At 44.8% G+C, this 19156-nt stretch overlaps 1 protein-coding gene across 4 annotated transcripts in view; it reads left to right on the top strand.

Annotated features, from left to right (window-relative positions):
- The window catches only part of LOC1281264 (FMRFamide receptor), a 68641-nt gene that overhangs the window by 26689 nt on the left and 22796 nt on the right, over positions 1–19156 (top strand). For 3 of the 4 annotated variants that reach the window (XM_061648777.1, XM_061648776.1, XM_061648778.1), the window contains exon 3: positions 4744–4825. The exons of the other annotated variant lie outside the window; for it this stretch is intronic. The gene's annotated coding sequence lies outside the window, so the exon portion shown is untranslated. The remainder of the gene's footprint in view (positions 1–4743; positions 4826–19156) is intronic. 4 annotated transcript variants of the gene reach the window in all.

Raw genomic sequence — 19156 nt, 5'->3', positions numbered from 1 at the left:
CTTCGAGCGGATGAGGTAACGCTAAATCCACTACCGACACAAATGGACACTTGAGCGTTGGATGGATTTTGGTTTCACTTACGATTCTACATCGTCTAGGCTTCTTTTCGCTTGGATTTCACATCAACATGGATCAACTTTTGGAGGATGGAGGAAAAGACGAGGTTTCCCGCTGCGAGTTCGGCGATTGGTCAATTAAGAGCGAAAGAAGTATGTTTACAAATCTCCTGTACAGTTGAATTAATCTTCAATTTGTAAGATTTTTTTCATGGAATTCTCTGAAAATATATCTTTGAAAATACTTGGCAGATACTGACGATCCGTTTCCTAAAAATGATGAAGGAAACAGTTTAAAATTACATTTCTTTACCAGTTCCAGGGGCTGTAGTGAATAAAAAAGATTCATTCTTGGAAAATATTCAACTTTGAAACGAGAAAAGTTTCATTATCGATTATTTGCTATGAAAACTGCGAAATGTGTTTAGTACCAAATTTCCTGCCTTAAATTGAACCTCGTCCAGCAAAACGCTCCAGGTTGGTTTATTTGCTAATTCTTCACACCTGTGATTCTTCCAAATGATATGGAAGCCTAGCCAATAAGTGTCGCATTCTGCTCATCCCGAGGATCCAATCGGGGTACGTCTAGTATAAAAACCTGCTCCATTTCCCAGGTGTCCAATATCCCATTACGATCCGGCCTTATTCGTTTGCCAATCAATTTAACCTAACTCAAGAATGGTTTTACTGGAAACCGGTGGGTCACTGTAATCGGTTCACAATGATTCTACGTACGATTACAGCCATGCGATAGCACGATGCGAGTGGGATGAATTCGAAACAGCGCTCGGGGACTGAATAAAATACCCTTCGTGCTAACAAATGCCATTCGCTCCGGTCCGGCTGCTGGTGTGTGAACCTTTTGCAAGGACTGTCTGGCTATTGAAGAAAGGGTTTCGCAAGCATTATTGGTCACACAGGGCCGAAGGCAACCGGTCCCGTGAATGTGAATCGGATCCTTTGTGAACTCCCATCCCATTGAACGGTTTAAACTGGCATTAGTTTGTTTTCGTGCAAGCAAAACTAATGAAGCTCGGAATGACGTACGCTGGCTTCGTAGATTAGTGAGAAGCTGAAAGATACGCCACGGGTAAGTAGGTGTAACCCGTGTGCCTTCCAGCATGAACTGACAGCTAATTTTTCAATCCAATCCTTTTGCAAGTGACGTGAAGAACGCACGCACACACACACATGCAGGGTTGGAAGTTGTGCGACTTCGTAAGAGCATTACTCAAAAAGCCACGCCGCCGGAAGGTATTCGACTTTATCAAACTCCTCTTTGCAACGCTGCCCCAGAAGGTGGCGAGGAAGTAAAATCGACCTGACATAGAATCCCGCGTTCCAGGAAAAGCGCTTCGAAGCAAATTATCAACCTCCACGGAGAGGTGTGTAAGCAAGCAAACTGTTCATTCGAAGCCAGTGCGCGCAGCGACGGGTACCGGGTGGGTATAGAATATGGTAGGAACACGTGGCACCAATGGCGAAAAAAGGACACATCAATGTCAATCTTGTAAAATTTAATATTTCTTTTATGCGTGAGCTTGCGTTCTTGGTGCGCCCCATGGCCGGAACTCCCATAGCCTTTTTACTGGGGCGATGGTTTCGCTTGCTTTTGCATCTTTTTTTTTTTTGCTTAGACACTCCATGGGAGCCTTTTTGGCAGAGGGGGGGGGGGGGGACAGAGCTTCACTTTGCTTCTGCATTTGGTGCCCAACGGGAAAACGCCAGGGGCAAAAGATAAGGATTATATTTTTCCGCTCGGCGAAGGGCAAAATAACGGCACCGGAGTGCCATTAGCGCGCCGATGTGGCAGAAATGTGATTTTCCAGCTACACACGAAGGCAGCCACGAATGGGGGCGAGAGAGTAAAATAGAATTGTGTGACAATTGTACAATAGAAATTACGGTTACAGTGTCTTTTTTTTTTGGGCTGTGCCTCTCGTGCCGTCGTACGTAGATTATGGATTATTATGAGGGCGGAAAAGAGATAACGAAAAAATAATAATAAAAAAACGAACAGAAAACGGGACTCGCAAATTCCTCGTACCCGTGGTATTTTTTTTTTAAGCGATGCAGATCAGAGCAGAGATGCTAACCCGCTTGAGTGGCAGGTTTTTAGAACTTTTTTCTTAGCTCACTGTACCTCCAACTAGCTAATCGGAGCCGAGTGGTTTGCTGATGGCATTGCACTGGGCAAGATCAAAGCAGATCGTGAGCAATTGCACTCAACCAGAACATATTGCAGCGCACTGGAGTTGAAGTTCTGAAGCGAGATTATGGTGATGCAATCTCATTGTGCGTCATCATGGACGGAGAGCGTATTCAATGGTGAACTACTTTTTTTGTTAACTTATTCAAGGATAACTTTTGTTTTATATTTGTTACTATTATAGCATAAAACACTACTTAAACTAGCAAAAACCAATGTCAACGATGCTTGCAATTCAAGTGAATAGCTTAAAAGGGATAAACTAACATCAGCCATCAGCAATTAAAAAACGAAGAGCTATTCAAAAAGTATGCCGAACGATGTTTCCCAATTGCAAACGATGACATCGCGCAACAATTGGAGTTGGAGCATATTTGTTCAACATGCTACAACTGCTGCACTTAACACAAAAACGATGTAAGAAGCATTTAATACCCATCTACTTTTACCCAGCGTCTATAACGTGAAGAGCATTTTGCAACCTTTTCAACCGTCCCATTTTCAATTGCTCTTTTGTTTTACAACGGTCATGGTGGGTGCCAAAGAGAACTGATCTTCTTTTTTTGCCCTTCCCTGAACCGATACCGCAAACAACAACAAAAAAAACCACACACAATTCAATTCTTCACTCGTTTCGGTTTGCCAGTATTCAACCCTGCAGAAGCCACAAATTGCGATGGTTGCATTTCCTCGGAAGCACAGAGCTTTTTGTTCTTCCGTTTACTGAGCTCCGTAAGTCTTGCTGCAGGAACGCAAGGCGCTCTCTGTGCGAATTATGTGCTGAAGCATGGGCACGTTGGTGCGCTCCGTTTCGCACAAAAACCCGAACCCAACCATGGTGAGCAATCACATGAAATACAACGCATTCCGGAGGCATGTTTCAAAGCGCGCTCACTCGATGACGCAAAATCCCCGGCACAACCTCCGCCCCAAAACCCCACGGCGGACACAATGCAAGCCGGTAATAGTGCCGGGAAGCCCCGTCTTGCTGGAAACGAACTAACAGGAACGGGACATTCGCCTGATCTCCGGATGGATATATATTTCACCATTAGTGGAACAGATATGACCGAGCGCTTTGGCGCATTCGGGGAAAGCAGCTCAGTGCCAGCAAGCTTGGCAAGCCGTCCGAGCGGATGCGAACTTTCAGCACCCGTGCCCGAACCCCCGGTCCGAAGCATCCGGGGGTCCGGACATATGCTTTAGGGTTAGGACAATGGGGCAATGGATGCCCAAAATGATACGCTACACCCTAGAGCGTGTGTGTGCTACACACAGTGCCATAGTCGCGAAAGCTTTCGGAAGCCCGCAGCACGCTTTAAAGTGTACATTTTATTCGATTCGCACTGGCAAGCAGGCAAGCAACCGTCACAGCGCGCCCTTGTGTGTAATTGGGAAAGAGTTGGGCAGCGCGCGCGCGGGCGCCACCACTTTGTTTTGCACTTCTTCGTGTGCGGTGCCACTTGGGCGGAGGCATCTCGTAAATTTCCCTACTTTATGATGACTCATTTTGTGTCGCTTTCGGTCGTACGGGGTCGGGTACGGTGCTACTTAAGCGAGCGGCCAATGGAAGAGCGCTAAATTTCAGGTGTCACACTTTTGCCCATTGGTATTGGTGGCGGAAAAAAAAGAAATACAAACGAAATGTGTTTAAGGTGCAATGAATAGATGGCGCCGGGGAAGTGCAAACTCCAACTATGGTTGGAAATTTATTGCACGTAAAAGCGGCGCTTTAGGCTGCCGTCTATTCGCTTGGAAAAAATCAATTTCTCAATCCGATGGTTTCCCTTGGTGTGGTGAATACGGGTTTAATTTGATTCATTCACATTACTTCCATCGCATACATTTCCAATACCTATGAATGGCATTATTTTAATATCGGGTTTAAATGGAAGCTAGGGAAGGAGAAGTTTGCAGCACGTACAGCTGTACACTTTACTATATTTTATTTTACAAAAAGAGTTTTTACAGCGTTTCTCACGATTTATTGTTCAGTTCATATGATTTTTTGGTACGTTCCCACGATTTTTTGATCGTATCCCATAGATTTTTGGTTCGTTCCCATAATTTATTGGTATTTTCTGATTGGATATCAATACAATTGGACCAAAAATTGATGGGAACCAACCAGTAAATCGTGGGAAACCTTGTATTGAAAACCAATCTCAATGTTAAACACCCCAATGATGTTTTCATACCCACCATATTCTGCGAACTGCGATGCGTTGAAAGCTACCACGAATCGGTAATTGCATCTAGAAACACGCCGTAGAATGTTTTAATTCCCGTATGTGAAATTCATGTTCATCGAAATCTATCGCATGGCAGCTGCCAAAAATGCGTCCATCTAAGTTCTTCTCGGAAAGTAAGGGAAGCCTATCGTGATGCGCATTTTTACGGCAAACAATTCTCGAAACCACCATTAACAGCGTTCTTACTGGTACTATGCTTTTTTCTCCCTCTGTTTTCAAATACAGGTATTGAAACCCTGGTTCGCATTCGATTCGTCTTCGCCTAGTAGGCTTGCAGACACCCAGCCGCACCCGGTGCAATTCGTAGGTAAGTCTCGCGAGTGTTCAACATCAATAGACGAAAATCATAACACAGCGAAGATCAGATACATTCTCCTGCCACTCTGCCAGCCTGTTCTTAGACAGGAGCACACATTCGAGGAAAAACGTCCCATTGCGCATGAATCAACGCAGCAACATACTGTTGCCGGTATTGTTGGACGTGTGCCAGTGAATGTGAAGCTAAGAAAAAAAAAAACAAGCATAAAAAGGGAAAAATGCTGAAAATTGAATTACTCAAACAGCAGCATGTTGCACACATTTTTCAAATGGCAAAGAAGGAATCCACATTCCCAAGCTACAGTTTGGAGCCTAAAACTGAACAAAAACAAAACGACTGTGTACAGTTAAATTTGCTGTAGACTGTCCTGCTTCGTCCTGGTTGGAGAAACCGCACCATATTCGGTGACAGGTTTCAAATTTATTGCACTTTTCGCGCCTTACGCCTCCGTAAATGTTGCTTTTCAGTGTGAATAATTGAATAACTTCATTGCTCTAGCAAAAACTAGTTGTTGAGTCGTTAGCGCTAGGGAAATGAGTTAGTACTTAGTTTAGTGACAGATATTTGCTCCCGAACTATGCACTGTACTGTGAGCATTGAGCAAACAATTTAATTAGCCATAAATATACCCATCCAGAGGATTATTGCTCTGAACATTTCTACACTCAAATTTTCAATCAACACACTCAATCCACAACAAATTTTTGAACACGTTTTTTAGGCTTTGCTGAAGCTTCCTGAAGGTTAGGGAACATTTTTGCATATAAATTTAGCCCGGATTAGCGAACGACCGTCGCACGCAACCTGCGCTTTTGGTAGGATTTGCGTTTCGTTTTGCGTGTGCTTATCCTTCCTTCCACGCAACCCCAAAATCCCCACGCACTAGCACGAATATTGCGGATACTCCCCGAAAAAAGAAACTAAACTTTGTACTACTTGAAAGTGTTGCAGCAGTAATAACAGCACGAACGCGTACTGGAACGCTATCATTAGAAAGGATGGGCGGACACTAATCTTCTTTTGCGCCCATCCCCTCCCGACCCCGTACCCCCCGATAGCAGCCGTGGCCGTGGCAGCGTAGCGGCAGCAAAAAAGAAACGCACAAACAAAGCTATTCCATTAGTGAGAGAAATGGAACATTGCGACAGCGGTGTGTGCTGGAATGAAGAAATTAAAACCGAAAAATTATAATAATGCTGCTGCTTTCCCCGCTCACTCGCTCACACACCAAACAGAATTTATCAGAACCTTGCAGCTTAGTACCGCAGCGCCAGTAACGCTATCCGCAGCTAGCAGTGACAGCAGTGCGTGTGTTTGAGAGTATTTTTTTTTGTGTGTGCGTTCCATTTTTTAGTTCTACTTTTACGGTGCGCTGTCGCCGTAGTACGTCGCACGAAATTACTCCCGAAGAAGATGAAGAGATTATGATGTTGTTTTCTTTTATTTGTGCGCTCGCCACAAGCCACCAGGCTTCTCCATCGACGGTCCGGGGTTTGTTTGATGGCGTGTGCTGGATGTATTTTTCTACTTTTTTTTACCCTCACCATTTAAAACCGGACCTTTTTTTGGTTGGGTTTCATTTTACTCACTCGACACGCTTGGCTGTAGTTTTTGTTTTCCCTAACCCTCCGTCATTTCTCTCACGCCGCCAGCAAGCGTGTTCTTGGGCGGGTTTACATTGAACGGTCAGCTAATAAGAGCCACTCCTCGTTGTGTTGCCTGCCTGCCTGTATAAACATAGCCTTTGTTTGTGGCGTTTTCTTTTGGCATTTCGTGTTTCCGCATTCAGGAAGTGGTTAAAATTCACTGATAAATCCTTCGCCCCAGACTGAATCGCCACGCCACATCGCATCAATCCAGCCCGGCGACGCTCAGCAAAGAACTGCGCCACGCAAGAAACGCTCCCAGCACAGCAATAGTGGGAATAGTGTTTTGCCCGCAATGCTCTTTGCACGAGCTGTTTGTTTATTGTTAAATTGTGTGAGGTTTGGATTGGCGCAGAAATTCGCATTCGCTGCCGATTCGCTTGCTTCAGCTTTGTTTATTCCCGAGCCAGAGCGGGAGCGGCGCGGCGAGTTGGCGAATTCACTTTCGTTAATTAAATGATCATCACGGTTTCCATTGGTTTCCGTTTGCCACTGATTAGGTTCATCCTCACACCGTCCAGTTTGTTGTTTTTTTCGCTGTATAGTTTTATCCTTTTTTGTTGAGCTGGAACTCTACTCGAAACGTTCAAAAAAAAAAAGCTACACTAGTTTTTCGCCAGACAAAAGTTTCCACGTTGCTGGTTGTTTTCCTCGCACGTCTGGTACAGTTTACTACTTCCCTTTTGCGAAGGTCAATCCTTGCCTTATTGGTGGGAGGAGAAAAGTCTTTTTGTTCTATTCCGCAACTGTTTCTCATAGAGCAAATTAATAGCAAACTTCTGTACGGGATCCGCTCCATTCTTTGCGGTTCACGATTCGTTAGCAAGATGGATTGGAAGTTGGTTTGGATGAAACTGTGCAAGAAATTCTGCCCGCTAGTCTTGATTCTTCCGATAACAGATGCTCGTCCGTTTGCAATGCATTGCATTTACCCGCCGTTCGGTTCACTGATGCGTCGAGACAGCATAAAAGAAAACCTTCACCTCGCACTTTTCCCCACCGGCCAGTTGAACCCGTGACCTCAAAAACTTTAAAATTGGTTTGTTTGCGAAGAGAAGCATGAAACTATCTCGTACATTGGTACGAGCACCGTAATGAGTAGCCTGTTGGCAATTTGATTGCTTGTTGTTGTTTAAGAAGCCGTCAAAGCTCATGTTTGCATGTTTCATCTTGTTTGCGCTACGATGATTCATGAGATGAATACACAAACAACCGAGCAAGTTTTAAGTAGTTTTTATTTATTTTTAAACACATTTTTTTTCTCCTATAGAGTCAATAAAAATACATACTAATGCACTCGGAAACATAATCGACACGTGCCTATTAAGTAATGCTTTTAGTACAATTCTAGCACAACATAACCCTGATTGCTCTAAGCGCCATCACGTGTAATTAATCCACCCTGTGAGATGTGTTGTTTCTACGTGTCACAAATGTTTGTTTTCCCTCGCAGCATCAGCGCAGTCGCCTTCCCGATCGACTGCGTATCAAACGCTACTGTTTAGATGGACGAAACCCAGCCGACAGAGTGTTGCGCACACGAGTATGCACAAGAGTTGCATGGGCCGCCACCATCGGCAGCAATAGCGCGTGTGTGTGTTGGTCCGCGGTTCATCACCGGCACAGGGCCGTTCTAAAACTAATCGTCTAGGACGTTAGGCGCTCCATTCGTCCGTAATTCAAACTCTCGGTCCCATCCAAGGGGGGCCAAACATGACATGAGCAGGGCCCCGATCCGCGGTATATTAATAGTGCCTCTATTTGCTCGACCGCTGATGAGTTGGTTCTCGCACCGCTTCCCGATTCACCTTCTCCCCCAGGTCCACCGAAATTCTACGCGTGATCGAGCGAAACGGGTAATGGCCCTGATGGTGGATCCATCACCTTCAAAACTAGAAGGATGATCTATATATCTAGCCCTACCGCTCCGCGTGCATGGTTCATTCCCATTACGGTCTGGCAGCTACACACACACACACACGAAATTTTGGGACAGCTTCTAAAACACGCATTTAAGCGCACCGCAAGTACTTCACCGTATGCGCTGTCACAGAGCGTTTAATGGACGTTGGACAAATATTTGATGTATGTTGCCGTGTCGCTGAAGTACTGGGGCACTGTAGTACAGCACACACGCCAACATTGCATACCCGCAGCCAACATGCCAACCACCTCAACGCACGCACTTCTAATCGGGGATTTTTTACGTCGCTTTTTGTTTTGTTGCATGCATGTGTTTGACACGGGTGGTACCACACCGGCGGGTTCGATATGCATAATGGAACGGCGAGTTCAATTATTGCGTACGGGAAAGGTCGACAAGCTTTCACGTCAATTGATCTGCTTTATTCGCTTTTAAAAATGAAATAGAACTAGAGAGTGAGACCGAGAGCACCAACAAAACAAGGTTTAACAGCTTTGTTTTCTGCATAAATGCGATGGAGAGCGATTAACAAATAAAACAAAACAGTAACATACACACGTGGCAAAGTCATTCAATATAGGTAATTGAATGTGTTTCGAGGTATCGTTTTTTTTACGCCACTTGATCGATATTTGTTTCAACTTGGTATACATGTATATTCATTGGATTAGACGAAAGAGCCAGTTTGTTTTAATTTGCTCACCACATACGTGGAACCACAGATGGAAGTTGAAACAATTGAAATATTTGTATTCATTTGAACTGAGTATGTTTCTAGTCCCCGACCGCATTATTGTAGGATGCTTCGTATCATCACATGAGCATGTCGCTATGTTTATTCGATACCATCTATAGGGGACGTACAAAAGGCTGCATTTGATCTTTGAACTACAAAGAGCAAATTAATAATATGTTTGCTTTGCTTGGAAATCATCATACATTTGATTTGAAAAGTATCTACGCGAAAACGATTGTACACAAATAACTTATGAACAGCTGTTTGTATGTTATTAGTACCAAACAACAAGGATTCTGCCTCAAAAATGTCTGTTGCCTACTACTATTTCAGGCTTTTTGGAAGTACCACTGGTCTTGGAGACAAGGAAGCCTCTTTGGTCCATTATGATGTTCTCTCTATGTTAACGACTTAACATCTGTGATACCTGAAGATTCCTGCCATGATGTATGCTGATTTTGCATGTCTCCTCGTACACTGACTGCTTGACATTGCAATCTATCCATGAAGATTTCTGTGATAGGTGTGTTAAAAATGATCTCTGTATTTCTATCGAAAAGTGTGAGGTAATAACATTTCATAGATCAGAGAAGATTATTGACTTTTCTTACAAGCTATCAGGTTCAATAGTTCAACGTAGCAATGAGATACGTGACATAGCAATTATCTTAAACAGTAAATTGAGTTTCAATCGTCGCTACCAACACTCCTCTAGCAAAGCTTTAAAAATGCTTGGATTCTTGGATCTGTAAAACCATCAAAGACATTATGATCCGACTTGCCTGAAGGCTCTGTATGTGTGTTTTATGCACATCCAATGCTGGATATGTATAATATGTATGCACCAAGTTGAACTCTAGGAGACCGCGGGTTTTCGCGCCTGATCTACAGTTACAATGATCCTCATCTTATTGAGAAATTTCAATGAATGCTATAACTTGAAAAAGTTTCATAACTTGAATAAATTGAAGATATCCATTTGTCGACATTAAACTTCTAAAACAAATTGCTTCTTTTATATTCGGCGAATAGTACATCAGTTGAACTTAAGTTAGTGCCGAGGCCAACTATACGGCCATACACTTATGAACACTATAGATAAGTTATTTTCGTCTTTTGAAATAATCCACCATTATTTCGATAACTTTCTTTTGCTAATTATTCATTCCATACCCTACAGACCTTGTTAATGGATCATTACTTTTTGCCCCCCCCCTCCTCTCCTCCCACGCTGGTGGCAGCAAATGCAAGCATCATTTGGATTGGACCAATCGACCGTGGGTGAGCTGGTTGACATTTAATAAATCACGTTTTGCTGTGTGCGAGAGGCCCCCATCCGTGTGTACTTGCGACCGTGTAAATATAGTCCAATAGATCGATTTGCTTCGGATTGTATAAGATAACATTGGATCAAACCCCAGAACCAGCAGTGTTGTGTGGTGTTGTCGCGCTTGGAATAATTAATTACAGTCAGGTGAATCATAATTTGCGCCTGAGTTATGTCTCATGGTAATGAAGCTTGTAACGGAAATTTTTGCCTGTAAATTATGTGATTGTTTGCAATCCCATTATCAGGTCACGCATTCATCCCGATGATCAGCTTTATGAAGTGGTGAATATTTAATTTAATATTATCATTATTATTATTTATTCACTTATATTACAATATATTACAAGGTCTTAAAAACAGTCTCAAACATTGCAACAGAAACCTCAAATGATGTAATGTAAGATTCACTTTAAAATTTAAACCATACCCAAGAACGCATTGAAGTGCCACAAAGTGGCATTGCTGTTTCACTTTTAAACACCCATCACGCCATAAATAACTCATTCGGTTCAATTTCGCATACCATTCAAGGCTCCAACGGCAACGGTTACCACCTTCATGCTCATAAACGGCACCACCCCATGATGTCTTGCGCGTGTTTGCACATTTTCACGTTTCACGCAGCAAGTTGGCGCGTATGCAAACGAATGTAAATTGTTTCCGATTCTAATGGGATCCAACCTTCCCTATATCCTCCCCGCCAATCCATCGGAAGCAAGCTGTAGCCGCCCAGTGCGAGAAGTTTCTATAATTTTGCACAGATGAAAATAAGAAAAAAATCCCCCAACACAACCGAGTGCGCTACTGCCATCCAGTGCTGACCGGATTTGTGTCTTACCTTGCCGAACGCAAACGATGGGAAATGGATATTTCCCGTGCCAGTGTGGCTTACACTCTAACCCCACAGCCCGGGTGTGTGTGTGTGTTCGTCGGGTGCACAAATTGGTTCAATTCGTTGCAATACCCACCGAGAAGTGCGCACGGCACACGAAAGGTTACGAGGTGACAGGATAATACATACCGTCCGGGGACCGGGCTAACCCCGGGGTTGCTAATGTTAGTCAAAACGATGGAAGTCGCACAGGCTCGGAAAGCTCTTTGTTTGTGAGGTTTGCGCGGTTGTTTTTCTCCCCCCTTTTTAGCACCGTGGTGCGGTATCTACGACACCCATTCAGCACCACAATAGCAAACGCACGGGAGAAAGAAATGCCATCAACGAAGCTAATCTCCGCTGCCCGAAGCAATCAAATAAAGCAACAAAAGCTTCCATTCCTCCGCGCTTTGCCCGCTTTGCCCGCAGCCGGCAAAGTGAAGAGGGAAAAGACGAACCTCCTCCCGACGCAAAAAAAAGAGAAACAACAAAAACATCCTTCCTATCTTCCCACTGAATGCCAATTGAGGTGTTGCTGGCATTCAGCGCCAAGCTTCGCCGCACGGATGTGTACCAATAAAATTGACACTCCGATTGTGCGCATGGTGCTGGCTGCATCGCTTCTCGCACATTCCCTGCATGCCAACGGTTCGAAGGGAAATATCGGCAAATCGAAAAAGGGAGAATCGGCTTCCACATTTGTCTTTGTCTTTCGCTTGCCGATCATCACCACGCACGCACGCAGGGGCGAACTGGTTCTGGTTCAAGCACACTCGGGATGGAATGTGGTCATGGAATTGGATTTGCTGCTCCTGCCCATTCCATCACCAGCCATCACGCTTCGACCGAGCGATGGTGCCAAAATGCCGCACTAATCCTTCCGTGCCCTTTTTCGGGCAGGGATCGGTCACGAGCACAAGAAATGCCATTTTTAGGCTCCGTGCTGTATACACACACACACACTCTCACCCGGTTCCGCTCATTACGCCCCCGATCTGCAAGCACCTACACTCAGGCGTACATAAATAAACAGCTCGGAGACAATGAAGCATCCTTTCGAATCGAATCGATAGTTTGCTAGGTCGTGTGTATGTATGTGTGTGAATGAGCTCCACCGTGGCCAGGGTAACCGACGAACCCTTGGAAACGTGGGCCACGCGAGCAGCCAAAAATCCCATAAGAAATGCAATCAATCGTAATCTCCTATCCGCCAGTTGCGGATTCGTGTGCTGCGAGCTGTGTGCGTTGTGTGCTGTGCGCTGGTGGTGGCGTGTGGGTCGCGCTGCGAGCGAAACTCAATAAATCATCTTCCCATCAATCAGCCAGAAGTTGTGGTACAGATTTTCCGCTCCTGCCGGGATTTTGTTTTTTGTTTTGGGAGGGAGGATGTTTTTATTTCTCACAGCGCTAGTCGCAGCCGTGGCGCAGTTGGTTCGATTTATCGCTTGTAAAATATTTGACCATCGTTGCTCATAATGCCATAGCGCGCGCCCGTTCGCAAGGGAAGCATAAAATTAACCAACATTCCTTCGCCTTTACGACTGGCACGCAACGGTCGATCGGTCGAGAGCTTTAAAATTATTATTCTTAGCTCCTCGCCGTACGGAAACGGGCGGCGACGAGTCTCAATCACGGCGAAATGTTTTTTTGATTAAGCGTATTTTTATTAAGGAAGCGTACAAGCGTAAAATTGTAATCAATTACTCACTTACCCAAACTTTGCATGGGTTGGGCTGAATTGTTTTTTTTATTATTGAATTTCGGTGAGTTTTATTGCATTGAAAGGTTTTGTTCGGCCCACAATGCTGCTTACAGAAAAGTATTTTAGACTTATGTTGCAAAAAATTAAGAGTTATCATCTTTATCCTGTAACGTGCTGTGGAGCAACGTGTTTATTATTTCTCGTCCTGAGTACACATGGCTTGCGGCTATCGGCTCATTACCACTGTCACAGCCGATCCCAACAGTTCAGCATTCAACCCCCCCCCCCCCCCCCCCCAAAATGCCCTTTTGTTCCATCCGGTTAAGCGCACACGTACAGTTCTACCCTTAACGGATGATGATTTTTGTTTTGCTCATTTCGATTTCGACCCTTACCATCCTTCAACATCAGCTGCCAAGCGTAGAGAATCAAATAAACAAATAGAGCACCGAAAAACACATTACACGGAGCGCACCCGACCGGCACCACCGGCCATCGAGGGGGGGGGGGTCTCTTCCGAGGGTCCCCTTTCACCCGTTTGTTTGCTGTGTACCCTTGTGTTGTGCGCTGTCAACAATCGTGTAGCCTTTGGCAAAGCACCGGATCTAATGTATCCCCCCCTTCCCCCTCCTCCTCCCCCCTCGGTCACAGCGTTTAGGGGACATTTGGGGATGTATCATTTTGGGAGGGGACAGCATTATGCAGACCAGCATACCGCACACATTGATGCTCGCTGGCATAGAGTAGCCCCCATTGCGGGGAAGAAAATCGTTCCTTTATTTTGGCTAGCTGTTTGTGCAGCGGCGGACAGCACAGGACAGGACACATGGCGAATATATTATTGCCTTGTGAGAACCAAAATCTTGAAGGAAGCTTGAAACAAAATCGATCGACATTGATGGGTAAACGGAGGCAAGACAACCCGTACAAACAAAACTCGTACACTTTTGTTTGATGTGCCATTCTGCCCATTCCGAATCGGTTTCGTACCCGAGTCGGCGCTACTAAATTCAAGCACAAAAAAGACACTGTCGAGGCGAGATTTCAGTCGATCGATAGCAGAAGCGAACGCTTTCCCGCGCTTGAAACGTTCAACCTTATCAGTGGTTGCCTCGAGCTGATGATGAAAATGCAATTTGTTCTGCATTTGCCAAGCTCGCGCCTTTTTTTCCGGTCGGCTCCACCGTGTCATCGTTCCGTTTGGCTTTCCGCAACACCGCACGCCACAAAATATTGAAATGCTTTGCGATAACACCGCGACAGGATGCACTCACATCCTTCTTCCTCTTCGCCTACCACGACGATCACAACGATGGCAACGACGACGCCGACGACGACGACGATGATGATGATGGTGATGAAATGCGATATTCTACCCCAACAGCAGTATGGTAAAGAAAATTGAATATTTTCTCGTCGCTCGCAGCGCATGTAGTTCCCAACCACCTTGCCGTCGAGGCGAGGTGCTGACGCTCTGACGTATCGCATCCCCCTACCGGGTGTGTTGGGATGCTTTCGATCAGATTGATTTTGTTCCGGTACGCTTTGCCGGATGTGTCGCACAACACGTTCCTACTGCCCTCTGGCGTACACCAAACCGACGCCAGTATCACGGACACGGTGAGTGTGTGTGTGTGTGTGTGTGTAGTTCAATGCACAAATTTAACACATCAAAACTTTCGGTGGTACGCACGATACTTGCACGATGCCGCGTGAATGCAATCGACCACCAGCAGGGCGCACAGAAAGGGACAGTTAAGCGCGCACACTTCCATAGCTCGTACGAAGATCATCCTTTCAGCACTGTACAACTTGAACTGAATTTTACAAGAGAGCAAAGAGCACCAATAAAAAAAATCACCCTCTCTCACACACACCGTGGCAAAAATGCGGTCTTTGCGCGAAAATTATCCCATCCCCATTATCGTCACGTTCCGTTCGGTGGTTCGGCGGGGGCCAAAAGAAACTTCCAGCAAAAGTTTTCCTTTTCATAGGTGATTGAATTTTAATTGCTTCGCTTCATTACGATCACGAAGCCGCGTTTCGAGTGAAACAGCGTCTGGTCGCAGACCGCGCCATTGCTGTGCCAGCTCAAACCGTTCCAATGAATTTGAATTCTTTTGCTAATTGAAAACCGGGTATCATAACTTTAAACGATGCCGGTGATTCCGTGATGCGTGATCGAAGTTGGGAGGTTGGATTCGCAATTTGAAAACAAAAAAGTTTACGGCTTTTGGTTGAGTAAACGTAAAGATAGGGGTACAAATTGTTGCCAATGCTTTATTTAGATCCTTCATTTACATCCTTCGGTACGCACAAGACTGAAAGAAATGAGTAATCAATTAGCACTTGCATATAAAGTCCAACAACTAGGACAGGGAAAATAATTTAACAAACAAGAAAGCAGAAGAGTAGGTATTTTTCTACATTATATCCTTCCCATCAAGCATTACGTCGTCTCAACCTTTGTTCTTTGAAACCCCTAGGACTAAAAACCAATTAAAATCAGCCCTTCGATATTAATTTGCCTTCCCATTTGGCTCATCAATCAAAACGCTCCCCTTCAAGCACGTGTCGGTCCCCGGCACCTTTTCAACTTGAAGGTATTGAAAGGGCGTCAAAATCTCGTCCTTATCTGCGCTCACACCGAAACAACGGTCTCATTTTTCCTTCGAAAACACAACATCGCACCCCGCCGTACCTACCGCACGTGGCTACTGCCAGAATCCAAACCTCACCGCCGCAGCATCCGCACCACCATCTCCGTGCGACAAAACGGTGACAAACAGGGACCGGAAATGGAATGTAAATAAATCGAGCTACATCCGCATTCGTTCGCTCCTCTGCCTTCGCACGCTGTCTCCGCCAAAAGGAACGCACCAAAATTGAATATTTATTTGCGCTTGTCTCTGTGTAATTTCATTCGTTCGACCATTTATCACACCGTGCCGGATGGAATGCTTACGTTTCCGCGTTTTCACAGGGTATTAGGGTATGTTTGTATGTGTGTGTGTGTGTGTGTGTCAACTGCCAAAATTACTCCAAACGATCCGTCAACCCCCCCGAAAGAAGCAGAACACGATTTTTACCGAACAAGACAGGTGATTATTATTTTTACCTTTAACTTCCCGACACGAGGTACCGAGAAGAAAGAAGAAAAATAACGCAAATAGGCAGCATCTTTCGCCATCAACCGTATCTGTCTTCCCGCGAAGAGGCAAATCTGTTCCGCTTCGTTACCATTCATATCATTTTGTCACCAGTGTGCTCGCGCCATTTACCAGGGCGAACCTTTTCCTGCCGTGGTGTTCCGTGGAAAGGCCGCCAGCGACACTGTCGCGTAAGACAACAGCAAACGTGTCAAGATGCAAATGATCGGCTTACGCACGGGCAAATATTGGTCCCTTTTGCGGCGCGTGTTGTTTAGCGGTTAAGGGTGTAAGTAGAATAAAGGAATTGTCTTTTTTTTTACTGCATTTTGATTCCTTCCAGAAGGTGAAGGGAAAGTTTAGAAGCAGCTGATGAACTTGATTGGGCATTTTAATTTCCGCCAGCAGTGTTTGATAAAGCGCCCGTACTGATTGGATCGACTTTTTTTGTTGGGAATTTCTCGGCAAGGTCCTTTTGTTCGTGAATAACACGAAGTGATTGGTGTGTATTGTTTAGCGGAAGCTTATAACAGAACAAAGTGACTGAAGATATCGACAAAATGTCGAACAAAAAAAGGTACATTTGATTCTGTTTATAACTTCCTTGTTGTCAACGTTACACTTACCATTCGGTATGGAAAAAAAAACAGTATGAAAATGGTTTGAATACAGTCGTTTGGTGAAAAAAAAACAAATGAAATTTAATAAATTATCAAGACATTGTTTACACCTGAAAATACATACCTTTTTTTGTTTCACTACATTGCAACTTACAAAATTGACAATTTCTATAATTTAAATGCTATCAATTAAATGAATAATTACTTAACTTCAGTTGAATAATTTCAGAACACACAGTTTCAGATATTACAAAAAAAAATTGTAAATAAAGCGACTTTAGTCAAAAATTCCCCGTCACCGAGCCGCCATACGTAGGATTGACTATCCTGCTATGGGCGGAAATCAATCAGTCACTGAAAGCCAAAGCCCCCACTAGTGGTACAGGCAGGCCTTGACCGACAACGGTTGTTGAGCCAAAGAAGAAGAAGAAGAAGAAGAAGTCAAAAATTCATGACTTAGAGACAAAAGTTAATGCGCCCTGTTAAAAAATGGATGCATTAATATCAAAAATAGATCAGTTAGAGCCAATATTTAAGGACAACGACTGTAAGTAAAAGTATAATTGGACAAGTTTCGATATTGCCGCTAAATATAATTGAATTGATTTGTTTTACATACTTAAAGTATACCGACGAAATCAAACTCCGCATTCAATGCATAATAATGCAAACCCATAACATCATCCCGATGGTACGAATTCAATCACACATCAGGCTCGTACCCGACGATTTGCCACCGACCAGGCGTCTCCATTAATCCACTTGCCGGTGAAAGCAACAGACTTTCTACCTTTCCACAGCCAGTCATTAGCTCTCCTTGCTTCCCTCTGCCAGCCAAAAAGCCATGCAAACGTACTCAAGCTCTACCTTCCACTCTACGCTTCCCGCCCCGCTCCACAACTGTCCAGCAGCTTGAACGGCCTGTAGATAATGCTTCCGGCGGTCGGAGTTTAATCTCTTTATCCCTTCATTTTGTTCCATCAGATCCGCTCCTCCCCCCATTGCTTAGGGCGCTCGCCGTACACGCTAGAACCCCGTTGTGAATTCCCTCGCAGCGCACTGTGCTGTGCAGGATTACCCAAAGCACCGTAGCATTCTTCGAAGAGGAGTGTGTTTTTTTCGTTCTCCTTTTCCTCTCCGCTGCGTTCCTGGCAGGAGTGGATGAGTCTTAAAGCACCCCCGCTAAGATATCGCACAAATTCCACTTCTGCGAAAGCGTGTACTGCTAAGGCCCGGGAAAGGGCGGTTAGGAAGCGTTGGCTAGAGAGGATTAGTGCTACTGCGTGGTGTGGTCGCGGATGTTTTACATCTAGCCCTTGCCGACGTGCCGCCGCCACCGGGCTACCGTGCCCTATGCATTAACCTCACACATTGTTCTTTTCCTTGGCCCCTGCTTTTCCCCTTCAGAATTCCACAGTGCCGGTGTGGGAAAGATCTTTTCTTACCGCCGGTGATATTACATTGGCGTTGCATAAAACCCTGCTGTAAGGGATAATCCTCCTTCTCGTGAGGTCTTTAGCCCGAAGGGCACGTTTAGCAAATGTATCAACTCACTTTACAATGGTCCGATTATCGTGTGCCGTGTCGCTGATTGGAAGGGTTCCAAATGGTGAAACGGTGGTTCACGATCCGGAATGCAAACAGCACACGTCACGTAGAGCCCGGGCGCTTGTAACACTCAAAGTCGCTGGAAATGCACCGACCGGAGAGCAGCATTGAAGCTTATCGGTGCCACGAGGTATTGATATGAGGGGTTTTACAATGGTATTATCAATAGTGCGACACTTTGCTAAAGGGTCACCATAATTCGCTTAACATGTGGCACATTATGGCTTCTTTATTCGCGTGGAGCAGCGACACAGTCGCTCTTATAATCATACATTAAATGTTCAGCTTTAACCGCATCAAACTTACATTTCTTCACAGTAATGTATGTGTTTGTGAACACACTGCCGATAAATGATGACGCTTATGACGCTTATCAATGGCAATGAACACACTTTTGCCAATCATAACTCCTAGAAACCGTCAAATTTAGTCTAAAACCAGACCAGCGGACGATCGGTTTGCTCTAAAAATACAATCTCTTTTCACTGAACTTTCGCCGAACTTGCAACGCCGGTCGGTCCAACATTAACCCCCGAATCAATGCCGCGTAAATCGTAAACCATCTCATGATCATTTAATTCATGAGTGGCACTCTCGAATCGAACCGTCATTGATTTCTTTTCCGGCAAAGAGGAGATAAAACCTTCCAAGAACCCCCTGGCTGCTACCAGATAATCTGTTCGCATAAAAATCCATAATCCTTTCATTGCCGCTGGCGTTCGCACAAACCGCG

Source organism: Anopheles gambiae, chromosome 2, assembly GCF_943734735.2.
Source record: "Anopheles gambiae chromosome 2, idAnoGambNW_F1_1, whole genome shotgun sequence".
Taxonomy (NCBI): Eukaryota; Metazoa; Arthropoda; class Insecta; order Diptera; family Culicidae; genus Anopheles; species Anopheles gambiae.
Note: the sequence above shows the minus strand (reverse complement) of the source record. Positions and strands in the feature narration are given on the sequence as shown.